The 14411-nt window shown below is 36.6% G+C and overlaps 1 pseudogene; it reads right to left on the bottom strand.

Moving 5' to 3' along the window:
- Positions 1 to 473: 473 nt before the first annotated feature.
- On the bottom strand, positions 474 to 1028 carry LOC127226273 (60S ribosomal protein L17-like; annotated as a pseudogene).
- Positions 1029 to 14411: the final 13383 nt, after the last annotated feature.

Here is a 14411-nt window from a genome sequence, read left to right as displayed (position 1 = left end):
TCGTGATGAGAGGATGTGGCAGAGGGGCATGTTCACTGCATAGCAGAGAGAAAAAAAGAAACAGAATGGGTCCAAGCCTCTAAATGTCCTTCACAGTCATTCTACTAGCGACTAACTGCTTTCCATTAGCCCATACCTCCTAAGGGTTTCACCACATGCCAGTATTACCACAGGCTGGAAACCAAGTATTCAGCATGGCGTTCTGTATGAAAGATTCAAGATCTAAATATTGTATAAAAGCATGACATTTTTCCTCTTGAACAGTCCAGATGGAAACAGTTATTTCTAGGATTGAAGCAAAGAGGGCATGATTTAATCAGAAAACTCTGCTGGCTGACTTTAAACTTGCCATTCATGTAACTCTAGGCTTCCCCAAATCAGAAATACTCACCTGCAAAAGGAATACTTGAAAGCAAAAACAAGGTGAAACCTAAGTCTTTTTTTCTTTTATCTGCATTTATTTTATACTGAATTTATTCCTGTGCCATAAGTTTTCGTTTCTTCAGTTTCTTCTGGGATATCTTTTCCTTCTGGGAAACCTCCTCATCTGGCTTTAAAACAATCTGCTCCTTTTCCGTGAGGATCATCTCGATGTGGCAGCGGGAGCTCGTGTACGGGTTAATCGGGCCGTGAGCTCTGTAGGTTCCTTGGCGCATCTTGAGTGCTTTGTTCATCTGGATGTGTTCGAAGACCAGAGAATCTACGTCTAGACCCTTAAGCTCAGCATTGTTCTCTGCATTTTCAAGCATGTGCAGCAAAAATTCAGCACTCCTTTTTGGCCATAGACCCCTGTGTACAGCCCCAATGTTTGGTCTGGGCGCACCTACCTACTCCACCATTGTACCACCGAAATGGCAAACATTGTTTCATCAAAGTGACATCTTTCAGGTATTTGGTGGCTTTTTGGATATGTATGCCCTTGATGGCCTGGGCAGTTTCACGGGTGTCTTGAAGTGAACCCGAAGATTTGATCCTCTTGACTTGCATGATTTTGTAGGGTTTTCTAGGTTGAGAGAGTAGCGAACCATCGTCACAGGTCACCTCAGGCAAGTTTGGATGAATGTTGTAGAATCACACAAATAGTGCCAGCCAGATCACAGACCTAGGTCTGAATGATGATAAACCACCTAACTTTCAATGTTCTTATCACATGACAGAGAACGATAGTCACCACATAGGCAGAAAAATCAAAGAAACAGAAAGGGGCTAATCCTCCAAAACATCCTTCACAGCCATGCCACTAGTGACAAAACTCTCTTCCACTAGTCCACACTTCTTAAGAGTTTCTCTAAGGTTCAAATAATAACATCTGTAGTATTTAGTATTAGTCAGGACTGCCTGGGGTAACATAAAGCCTCAATGCATTCTATAGTACATAAGGAACACTCAACAATGCTGCTCATTATTGACATATGCGTTTAGCCTTTCTTAGCTGATGAATTTCTCTTCATGGTGTTTCTAATTGTTCCATCTGAAGTGTTTAATCTTCAGTGATTCTATCCAACATCAGGCTTCACTAACGCTGTCAAGGACATAAATATTAGAAAAATGACATCCTGTGTCATGAAAATTCCTCCTCAGAACCTTTTCCACATTTAACCAAAGAGGTTTCTAAGTTAAACATGTACTTGCATAATAGCAAAATACTATAATTAATTATTTATAATAGAGTGTACAGCTTCTGTAGCATTTTCCCAACAAAATGTATATATTCTAGTTTCTTATATTTTAGATGTTAATTATTCCTACATCAACTGGGCATATACTAGCAAAAATATTTCATAGACCATCCATCTAGTAAATAATACCAATTACTTTATCAAGAAGTCTACTACTGACACCTTTGATAAGACATGCATTAAGCTATGGTAAGACTGTTTTGACTTGTAAGAATTTTTCATAAAATTTAGAATTTTTCATAAAATTTTCATAAAAATTAGAACACTCACCTTGTGTTATATTTTCTCTTTTTTTCCTTAATAAATAGTTGCTTAAGAATGTAGCTTTATAGATTGAAAACCACTAGATAAACCACTAGCTGTTTCCAGATTAAATTAACATTACACTATTTTTAGAACTTGTAATATTAAAGCATTGGGAATTAGTTTTGTAATAAGAAGTGAGGTTAAGATATTGTTTAAGATATTTTCAAAAGTTAGCTAATTAACTTAGCAAGATTTAACATTGTAAATATTATTTGTTCTCATTATTTGTAATAATGTGACTATCAGATTATAAATACTGACAATATTTATTATTCTTAATATTATTAATTTTCTTGGGGTTTTCTATTCCCATGGCTTATATTTATTTGCTCATACTCTCTTTATTCTAGAAGGTTATATGAACTCCTCCACCACTGCCATTACTGTCTGTTTATTTCTTTTGCTATTTTTTCTTATTTCACATTTTCAGATGTAATTTTGGCTCATGATATTCATTAAACAACAAACTCTTACTGATATTTTGATAAAATTCATGTCACTAAAGGATATTATTGAGAAAATATTGAGTAATTATCCATTTTCCTGATGGAGCCTTACAACAGGGTATATCTTTCATTTGTTCATCTGCTTTATTCCTCACAGTTAAAAAAAAAAAAAAAAGATGAGGTTTCTTTATACATCTAATCCATCCTTAGTTCAATTTTCTTCTGCATACTTTTTATTTTTGTAGTAATTGAGAATAAAATATTTCTTATTGCATTACTTAAATGTTGTTAAATATTGGCTTTGTTAGAATTTTATGTAGGATATTGAAATTTATTGTTGATAATTCCTTCTGAGATTCATTTTGCCCTTTATTCTTCCCAGAATGTAACTTATAACAAGCAAGAAGAAGTTTCCATCTCTTTTGCCATGCTCCAGAGCCTCTTTTACAATATGCAAATTATTATGACTTCAAAGTTTTCAATAAATATAGTTATAAGATTTTAAGGTAAGTGCTTTATTAAGATGCTTGACAGATTTTTCAGCATTTTCTAGGAATATTATTTCAATATCAGCCACATTTTTTTCTGATTTTTCAACTTTCTTTTTATTTATTCTTTTTGTCTTTCAAATCAGGTCTCCCAATCCCACCTATCTCCCCCAAACCCAGAATAAAATAAGAAGTTTAAGAGACAAAAGGGAAATCTCATCATGGAAGCTGCAATGTTACACAGTAAACCCCTTTATCCATACTTCTTACCATTCAGGAGTTCATTGTAAAGAAGATTTCTTTGGTATGGATCCAGGCCCCTGGTCTCTGCTACACCATTAACACTGGGACCTCACTGGAACTTTTCCTGGGCATCCTATTGTTGCCCCATGTCATGGAGTTCCTGCAGCCCTGGGTCCACAGGACTGACCAACACTCCCATCATCCATGCTGAATTTTTTATGTTATTTTACCCAAAACACTCATCATTACAAATACTAAAGTTTACAAATCATTAGCAAACATTCTATGTTATTATTTATTTATTTATTTATTTTTCAACAAGAGAGGTGAAACATTCTTCAAATAGCAGTCATCCAACACAGCTTCCTACAGGTAACCTTTTCCTCGGTGAAATCCATTTTAAGTCACCATGTGAGTGATGCAAATTTATCTAAGGAAGATAACCTCATACTTAGTTTTGTGGTGCACCATTGTCCCTGAAATAGTCAAGGAGCATATGTGATTAATGTCCTTTCTAAAATATAAATGCATTTCTTTTTTAATTAATTTATTTTTCTCCTTGCCACACTGCACAGTTTCCTTTCCCTCATCTTCCCCCTTGCCTCCAAGCCCTTCTCCCCCTCAGTCTTCTCTGTTCCTACTCCAAAACACTTCCCTTCCTGAATATATCATGTTGCAGTAAGACTAAGCACCTCCCCATGTATTATGGCTGGGCAAGATGACCCAGTATGAAGAGTGGATTCCAGAAAGTCATCAAAAGGGTCAGAGACAGCCCCTACTTCCACTAATGCAGAGGCACTTCTTAAATGGCAAATTCACTTAGAATAATTCTAAAAAGTCTGTATTGTTTTGGAGCCTGTCCTGGAACTCTCTCTGTAGACCAGGCTAGCCTTGAACTCACAGAGATCCATCTGCCTCTGCCTCCCGAGTGCTGGGATTAAAGGTGTGTGCCATTAATACCTATAGCTTTTGGTACACACGGCTAACTTTCATAGTCTCTTTGTTGCTTTGTAGCTATTAAATACAGCAATACGTTTAAAAGGAATGGGCCAAGGGGAGCTGATTTTTCCAGTGATATAGCTATGTATGTTGCAGCAACATAAAGTACATCTTCCAATAAGTGTCATTTCTTCTACATTTCTGGTTACACTACTTCCCACATCCCTATTTGTCTCTGCCTCTATGATTCCTTGCATGCCCTGGAGATGATGCCAATTCTCTCCTTTTGTGTCAAGAATCAAAACTTCTCACATATCAAATCTACTGTAATTGGAGCCATTATAGCCTATACAATTGCTAAAAAATAACTTACTCAGTGACTATTAGTAACAGTATGTTTCTTTCAGTATAGTAATGAACAAAGGTAAATGTTTTGATTTGTTAAATGTTATTTGGTAGAAATAGTAATATCTACTGTGGTGAATTTTTCATGTTCAATTGAAAATATACGTTCTGTTCTACAGGATTTAGAATTGGTCTGGAATGAGTGTCATCTTTATACTCTTTTTGACTATGTCTTTGCATTACAAGTTACTTACAGAGAGTTATGAAGTCCTTTCAGTTAAGTTTGTGGGGTGGGTTTTTATTTCTCACTTTAATTCTCTAAGATATTGGTTTACAACATAGACATCATTATTAGCTCACATTAAGGACTGTTATACATTCTTGTTATACATACTGACTCTACAGTAACCTCTTTAATCCTGACAATAATCCTTATGTGAAGTCTACTTTAAGTAACATTAATATGTGTATATTCCAAATTCCTTTTCATTCATGATTATTTGTTCATACATAATTTTACACATTTTTAGTCTTCATCATCTATCTCTATACATTCAAAGCAGGTAAAGAGTTCCCCAGGTTTATCTAATTGGCTTGGTTTGAAGACAGTTTCCACAAAGAAGACTATTGCTTTTGACACTGTTTTCAGATACAAAGTTTCTCATACTCCACCCTCAGGGGTGATGATTCACTAGAAAGACCCACAAAACTCACTAGAAGCTATGAAAGGGGTGGCTAATGTTTATTATGGGTCCAGAGTACAGATCAAAATCAACCAAAGAAGCCACATAGAGGGAGACTGGAAGTGTGAAGCTTCTAGTACCTGCCCTATTGGCCACTGCTGTTGGCCTTATAGCATATGTGTGTTAAGAGTTAGCACTGAGTACCTGCCAATCAGGAAAACTTACTCAAAACCCAAAACCCAAAGATTTGTATTGAACTTCATACCTTTCTTATCTGAATCTAAGTTACAGTAATGACTTTGTCATTTATATTGTGTTGTCTTATTATTTCCATAGCCTGTACATTAATGATTTTCACTGATAGATATCTGTATAGAATAGTAGAAATAGCAGGAGTTTTCCTCTTTTTTGGGAAAGTAGCTCATCTTTTCTTAAACTGGGTCCATGTATTAGGAGTTGGAATCAATCTAATTAAGTAGTACACTAGCTTGGAGGTCTGGTCTGGTTGAGTTTGCTCACAGAGCATCTCATTTTCACCTCTTAGCATCACCTTGTGCTTAGGCTAGTGGCCTTAGTATTCTTTATTAAATTCATGTTACATGTTTCTGTTTTTATTCCCATATTTTTCATTAGTTAGCTCTCTCAGTATCTGTAGCATGCTTAGTTGGGATCTACCAGTGGTACTGTACCTTAGCGAGAACTTGTTTGATCAAGTTACTTGTTATTTGATATTAGCCTGGCTGTGGAGAGCAGAGGATGGGCATTATGTTTGGCTGTTACAACTTCAAGCATACATTGTGTCCTGTGGCTCCTAAGGGTCTACTCCTCCCTGAGCAGATTTTCTTTTTGGCCTGGTAGAGAATTTTCACTTAGAAGAGGTTTGAGGTTTTTTGTTTGTTTGTTTTTTGTTTGTTTTGTTTTCTGTGCCTTTCCTACAGCTAAATTATGAGAGACAGAGATGAAAGGGTTGTTGTTGCCAGCAGACTGTGTTCCTCTTAAAATGTGTCTCCAGTTTTATCTCTCTCTCTCTCTCTCTCTCTCTCTCTCTCTGTGTGTGTGTGTGTGAGAGAGAGAGAGAGAGAGAGAGAGAGAGAGAGAGAACCTATGATTAGATTCTGTAAGAAAAGAATTGCTAGAGGATGTACACAATGTTTGTTCCTTCAGCTGTCATACTAGTGCACATCTGTCTATCTTCCACCACTCTGCTCTGCATTCTAGCTGAACATTCATTTCACATCTGGTTATGTCTTGCCCAGATCAGCTAGAATCTACCTCTCACCTCTCCCTGAATGTACTGACCTCCTTTTATACTTTGAATGGGTGGATTTCCTTATGATGTCAGTGCTTCATTGAGTTCAGAAAAGTCACAAACTTATGCTTTGCCAAATTAGACTTCTGCTGGGTGGTCAGAAGCCATGTTCTGTAAGCCAAAAGGACAACTCATATGGATTATATTTAATTTCCTCATCAAAAATCTACCAAAAAGGATACAACAATATATATGAGTGGACTTTATTATAAGATTAACATCAACTTCTCATTGAGCCTGTCAGTCTCACTAAATAAGTATAGTTTCTTGGTGCCTATTCTGAACTCAGTTTGTTCTGAATAAAGTGCTTGGGGAGAAGTAACTTCATATATGTATGAGATGACATGAATGGGAATATTTAAGAACTTTAACTGAAAAGAGAATGGGAAGAACCTAAGCATTGTTTTGACTACTAAAATAAGGATTTATATGCCATAAATGACCTATTTGATTGATGCTTGATAAACAAACATATGAAAGTTAGGAATAAATTTAAATGAGCATTCACTTTTTCTAAAGCATTAGTAAGCAAAAATTGAGTTGTACTGTTACCCAAGAAAGTACAAAAAGTACTCTTGGATAATGAGAGTTTCTGAAAATGATGGCTTGTATTTACATCTTGTAAGTAGACTTGAAACTATATCCCAACTACAGCAAACAAGAATTAAAGAAGGTTTTTACTTCCTAGGTCTGTTTCCACTTTGACCATCAAAGTGCTTTGATATGTCATTGCCACTATTACTGCACAAAGATTAAATGTTCACTAAGCCAAGTTGCAAAATCAGAAGGTAGATATTACAGGAAGATAGTGTTGAACACAGTAGAGGTCAAGGAAAATGCACCACACTTCATCAACCCAGGGAAATTATATGAGTAAGTTGCAGGTATTTACCAAATAAATAAATGTGTTCCTTAACATCTGGGTGGATGGAAAAAGCCTCAAAGTCTTCCAAGACACTTCAAATGAAGGAAATTGTTATCAAAACTCACTGTACCCTGAGAAACAGCTGACAAGGGTAATTTTATCATGCTACTTTACCTTAAATAAATGCCTCACCTTATTGCTTTAACAGTGACCAAATATTCTCTACCTTACAAGCAAAATCAGACCAGGGCTCAGCCTGTAATCAACTGTTATTTGGTGAAGCCAAGATCAGAATGTGACTTTATGTCTGAACAGAGCATTTAATTCTGACAGCCTGACTTCTTGGGGCTTCTCTCATCAAAAGCTCAGCACATAAACACACTGCCTGCAGCCTTGCATTGATTGTCAGCACAATTAATTGCCAGGAAAACTGCAGTTTTATTAAGTGTACTGCACTAACAATAAAAACATCACTATTTATAGCACTGAGCATGGTGGGATATCTATACAAATAAAATATAACAATAATAAACAAAAGGCCAGCCTGTAGTCCCAGAGAAGAACATCAATGAATTTGTTTTAATGCCAGGCCACAACAGGCTACTTGGTATCCCTAAGTGTAATATTCTGCAACCTGCTAAAAGACAAGAGCCTTTTGTTATCTCTGCAATGCCAAAAGGAAAGTGGATACCATCAAGTCTGTCCAAAACTGTTTCTTGCAGTTTCAGATCTCTATTGACTCTGCAAAACTAGAGCTGCCCTGTGTAGAGGGTATATCACACTCTACTCAACTGCAATACCAAAGAACACCCTAAAAGTTAATTAATGGTATTTCTAAAGCAGATGTTCCTTGATATATATTGAGAAATATAAACAGCATGCTTATATCAGTAATAAAAACTTAATCTAACATTAGACAAACTTTGGTGATATATTATTTATGATTTATTAAAGCTTGCCTTACGATACAGAAAGCTAAGTCAGCTGTAAACCACAGAAGCCAAATACCCATCTTTAATCCCAGAAGCCAGAAGTTAGAAAGTGGTGGTACACACCTTTAACCCTAGGACTCAGGATTAAGAGGTAGAGGATCTCTCTGAGTTCAAGGCCACCCAGGTCTAAAAGAATAACAGATCACACCTTTAATCCCAACACTAGAGGGTTATAAAAGATAGAAGCAGGGTCTTCACTATTCAGTAGGAGGCTTTCATTCTCCAGCCATGCTGAAGGGAGGTTAAAATCTGAGGCTTGGTGAGAGCTCATAGAGACAGAATCAGCCCATTCAGTAGGAGGGAGAAGTAAGAAGCTAGTAGACAGCTGCTTTGCTTCTCTGATGTTCACCTAGAAGTTTGAACCCCAGTATCAGTCTCTTGAGTCTTTTATTTATTGTATTACAGACACTGAACAAGGATCAGCTTATTATTTTGAAAGGCAGTCTGGGAAGACAGCTCAGTGGTTAAACTACCTGTATGAAGACCTGAGTTTAGATCCCCAGAACTCCTGTAAAAGTCAGCATGCTGGTTTGAAACCATAAACCCAGCACTAGAGGAGGGACATAGGAGGATCCTCTTGGCCTCATTCACAGGCCAGCTAAGTTTATGCAAACAATGAGCTCTCAGTTCAATGGAAGGTACTTAAAAAAAAAAAAAAGTAAAATAAAAACAGAATGATAGAGGAAATATGTGAAAGCCAAATCCTGGCATTTACATATGTGCACATAAGGAACATACATGTGCACACACACACACACACACACACACACACACACACATAATCGGTAACAAGAAGAATATTTTTAAAAAATTAAATATACTTCCATATAGACAAAAGTTTCTATCCCATCTGGTCCTATAGCTGTTCAGTCTCAAATTAAACACACAAATGTTTATATCAACTATAAACTGTTTGGCCTATTGTTGAAGCTTATTACTAACTAGCTCTTAAAACTTAAATTCACCCATAATTCTTATCTACGTTTAGCCAATGGCTTGGTATCTTTTCTCTGAGATTTTCTCATCTTGTGTCCTCTGGCTCTGGCTAGTAACTGCTTGTCTGCCTTTTCTCATCCCAGAATTCTATTCTGGTAGCCCTGCCTATACTTCCTATCTGGTTACTGGCCAGTATTTACAGAGAAAAAGAACATTATCTTCCACTTAGAGCCTATGTCATTTTAGTATACTGTTTTATAATTCTCACAGACTAACAAAAAATAAGTTTGAGCAAATATGTAAAGACTAGTGTGTTTTACATGCATAAGAAATATTTGACATCAAACAGTTGCCTTTAATACAACATTGTTGTGCTCTTCTTACAAACAAATAGAGCGATTACTGGATCAAATTATATATGAAGCAAGTACACCTGCACTGAAGTTTTTAAATGAAATGCAGGGTATTTAAAGTAGAAAAAATCAAAATAATTTCATTAAAATTATCATTATTATTGTTTATATATTTTGTATGGAAGCACACAGAGACTCACAGGCATACATGCACACACCAAGTTTTTGAAAATACAGTTTCTTTAGTGTCTGTATTCTACGCAGTTTATCAAGTTTCCTGACTTAGGTAGACTCATACAACAAAACATGAATAACAACTGGGGAAAGAGAGAAGTTTTTTTTATATAGTTTAGTTTTTCCCCTTTAAAAAAAAATTGAAACAAGCGTGTTTGACATGTCTATCCCAATTCTCTCTTGTTCCCCTCCTCCCCTGACTCCCCAACCTCCTATCCCATCACCTTTCTGCTCCCCAAGGAGGGTGACGCCACCCATGAGGAAACGTCAAGGTCTGTCATACCATTGGAGCAGGGCTTAGGCCCTCCCCCATGTGTCTAGGCAGAGGGAGTATCCCTCTATGTGAATGGGTTCCCAGTCATTCCTTTATAGTGATAAATACTGATCCATTACCAGAGGCCCCATAGACTGCCCAGTCCTCCTAACACCCACATTCAGGAGGTCTGGATCTGTCTTATGCTGGTTTCCAAGCTATTAAACTGGGGTCCATGAGCTCCCCCTTATTCAGGTCAGCTGTTTCCGCAGGTTTCTCCAGTCCGGTTTTGACCCTTTTGCTCATTACTTCTTCCTCTCTACAACTGGATTCCAGGAGTTTGGTTCAGTGTTCAGCTCTAGGTGTCTGGTTCTGTTTCTATTAGCTACTGGATGAAGGCTCTAGGATGGCATATAAGGTAGTCATCAATCTCATTATCAGTGAAGGGCATTTAAGGTAGCCTCCCCACTATTGCTTAGTAGGGGTCATCTGGACATTTCCCTATTGCCAGATTTATCTTTAGACCTATAATGACTCCATTATAGTGCCTCTTTTCTTGTTCTCCTGTACTTTCCCCCACTCAATCTTCCTGCTCCCTTATGTCCTCCTCTCCCCTCCTCCCCTTCTCTTTCTCTTAATTCCCTCTCCTCTTACCCCATGCTCCCAATTTGCTCAGGAGATCTTGTCCCTTTCCCCTTCACTAGAGGACCATGTATATCTCTCTTTGGGTCCTCCTTGTTTCCTAGCTTCTCTGGAGGTGCAGTTTGTAGGCTGTTAATCTTTTGCTCTATGTCTAAAATCTATATATGAGTGAGCACATACCATGTTTGTCTTCTTGTGACCGAATTACCTTACTCAGGATGGTTTATTCTAGTTCCATCTATTTGCCAGTTAATTTCAAGATTCCAATGTTTTTTCCCCACTAAGTAGTACTCCATTGTGTAAATGTATCACATTTTCTCCATCCATTATTCAGTTGAGGAGCATTTAGGTTGCTTCCAGGTTCCGGCTATTACAGATAATGTAGTTGAACAGATGTCCTTGTTGGATGAATGTGCATCTTTTGGGTATATGCCTAAGAGTGATCCTTTGCTCTATGTCTAAAATCCATATATGAGTGACTACATACCATATTTGTCTTTTTTACGTCTATCAGTATGGTTTCTTCTAGTGCCATCCATTTGCCTGTGAATTTCAAAATTCCATTGTTTTAGGTAAAAGTTATATGGTCTTATCATTCCTTGAAAAAAATGACTAAATTGAGATAGAAGCTACATGAAATGTATCTTTAAAATTAAATCACTAGGAAGGTAAACACACTAGCCTCCTCTTACTTAGCATCAGCAATGCCATCATCAGTGGGGACACTGATATCCAGCATGTGCTGTTCAGTTAGTCACTGTTGACCAACATTTCTCAGTTGTAACTTTGACCCTTGCCTCAGGTGTACCTAAAGAGAACCCTCAAATTGTGATGTTTCAACGCTTGATTTTTTTTTTTTACTTTTTTGTGTGTGAAATCAATATATATTTAGAAACCAAACTTCAGGTTTTTCAATGTACATATTTTCCTGGTTTTCCTGACATGTAGTGTGGTACTTTCTGGAGGTGCTGGGTGAGACCTATGGAGAACAGCAACTTCTAAGCCAACAAATGAACACAAGAGAGAACATTACTGTGCCATGAAACTGTGATGCTCAGTATGTATGCTAAGTTTGTAACTTCTAGCATGTCATCTTCAGGGTTTACTAGAACATACTTCTGTCATAAGTCAAACAGCTGCATGCATATATGCACACATAATGTTTATAAATAAATTGTGTGTGCATTTTAAAAATATTTATTGCATAAAACTGAACTATAATTTGAGAAAGAGACCATATCTCTGTATATGTGTAAAGCACAGGGAACATATTGGTAAATCTTGGTTTCTATTTGTCATTTGAACACTGTAACTGAGATTATTGTTTAAACTTTGGTGAAAATTAAATAAAATGCCAAATCTAGTCACACAGTTCACTCTAATAGTGAAAAGGAGACTCTTAAATGACTCCACTCATGGTAAAAGTACTTTAATTAGTACCATAAATTAGATAAAATTTCTCTGGGAAGAATACTGTTGTACATATTTGGATCCCACAATCCGTGAAAGAATAACCCATTCCATGGCTATTTATCTGTTCTTAAGACTGAACAGAAAGTGGATAGCCTATGTGGTGGTTAATCTTTCCAACTCATGGAATTATTAGGAGGTAGTGAAATATAGGATGCAGGATGAAATAAGAAAAGGAAGTTTACTGCAACTGTACACTTGTGGCCTGTACCTTGCCATGGATTCTCCATCTTATCCCTTTCACCCTGCCTCCTAGCCTGGCATTTGGTGAGCTGTGCTTATTCCTCCTGAGTCTCCTGGCACTACAGTACCTTGTTCTATTTAATGGACACATGAGAGCAAATGATCATGTACTGAAACATCTTAATCTGGAAGCCAGTGTAAATCTTGAGTTGGTATTGAATATTTCATTGTGGTGATGAATAAAGTATCTAAAACACTGTATGGACCTGTGGAAGCCATCTGTACTCAAGAGCCACTTTAACGAAGAGTCCTTCAAATTCTATGTATGTCTATATCCAAAACAGGAAATATTTCTTCTCTGATTACTGTCTCATCCTTTTCTACAGCTGCATTTTTATTACTAAAGGGAACATTATATTGAGAAACAAGAAGCAAGCACTGAACTGACCTTCCATAAGATAGCTTTTATTGCTTCCAAATCACACTCAAAACTAGCTCTTCTTTCTGATATCACTGCAGACAATGAAGGCACCAAAGCAGAAAAATAGACTTGACACTGTGAAATGATGTTGGTTAAAGAGTAATCATAACATTATTATGTTATAATAGATGAAGGTGTGTGTCTTGTTTAGAAAAAGAAGGTTGATGAGCTAATTGATAAGACTGGTGTTCACAATACATGTGACAGATGGACGACTCATTCTCTACCACACTAAATAATGGACAGGATTCTGGGACTAGCCTCTGGACAGGGGACTGTTCTCTCTCTTGACTTGATCATCACATGGTTTTTCATTTGTGAACACTGCCCCCTTCCCATGTGTTCTGAAATAGCTCTTCATTTTTGGACAGCCCCTGAGGTTGTTTTGGCAGACTGCAAAACTACTTTTCTGAAACCTGTGTTGAAAACCACATATTCTTAATGCTGGAAGATCTCCTAGCTTACATCTGTTACTCATTGATGCTGCTAAAGCAGAAGCCAGATCAGATGAACCACATTATGTAGACTGAACTGGTAAATGTTTTCACACTTCCCTCTTCCCAACAAGCAGGCTTTGACTACCGAACATTAGGAAATATATTAGCTGTGACCACTCCTGAACTTATGTCTGACCAAGACTTGTCTCAATCATTAAATAATGTTGCTTTTCCACTTTTAAAAACTCTTTGATAAACTTTAATTTTGCCTGTTTTGTGTTTATAAAAATTTTGAACTCAGTACAGAAGTATAGAGTGAACCCATACACCTTACTCCTACTTCCATGTGTATAAACATAGATGGATCTGATGTATTTCTTATAATTAATGAACCAATAGGAATAAAAAGTTGTAGCTGAGAGAAATATTTTATTCAGACTTTATTATCTTTTATTTAAATTGTCTGCTGTCCTAGGAGTCTAACAAGAATATTATGCTGTATTTGTTAGTAGGTGATTAAGTCCTGCCTATGAATTTCTCAAGTTCCCTTTGTTTTAGATAACCTTTAGGATTTTGAGGATTTGGACCAAGTAACATTTATACTGACCCTCAATATTGTAATTTGCCCAATGTGTTTCTTATGATTCTACTGAGATAGTTCATTTATGTTAAAAAGTATCAATTTTTTAATACGCTCATTATATCAAGTGCATACACTTCAGTATGGCATTAATACTTGTTGTCGATGGATCTCTACTCATCTTAGGCAGTGTTTTGTTTTGTTTAAACAGCCACGTTTGTCCTTCTCTTGCTTTTACAGGATATCTTTTAAAAGAGGTCACAGAGGACACTCAAAAGATGAAGGGGAACTGTTTACCTACATAACCAGAATTCCCACTGTAATTCTTCTGTATGGGGACTTTAAAAAATTTCTTACCTTTAAAATAGTTTAATCATTTATATCAGCATGGTTTCATGTAATTGTTTTACTTTGATGTGAAATCCAACATAAATACCAAGTTCATTGCTCAAATTACTCCACATTTGAATGTTGGGAACTTTCTTCATTGTGGCTCTTTGACAAGTTCCATTATGGTTCTTTCTTTCTTTTTATCTCTCTCTCTCTC

Source organism: Phodopus roborovskii, unplaced genomic scaffold (genome assembly GCF_943737965.1).
Source record: "Phodopus roborovskii unplaced genomic scaffold, PHOROB, whole genome shotgun sequence".
Classification (NCBI taxonomy): Eukaryota; Metazoa; Chordata; class Mammalia; order Rodentia; family Cricetidae; genus Phodopus; species Phodopus roborovskii.
This window is presented reverse-complemented; position numbering and strand designations above follow the sequence as displayed.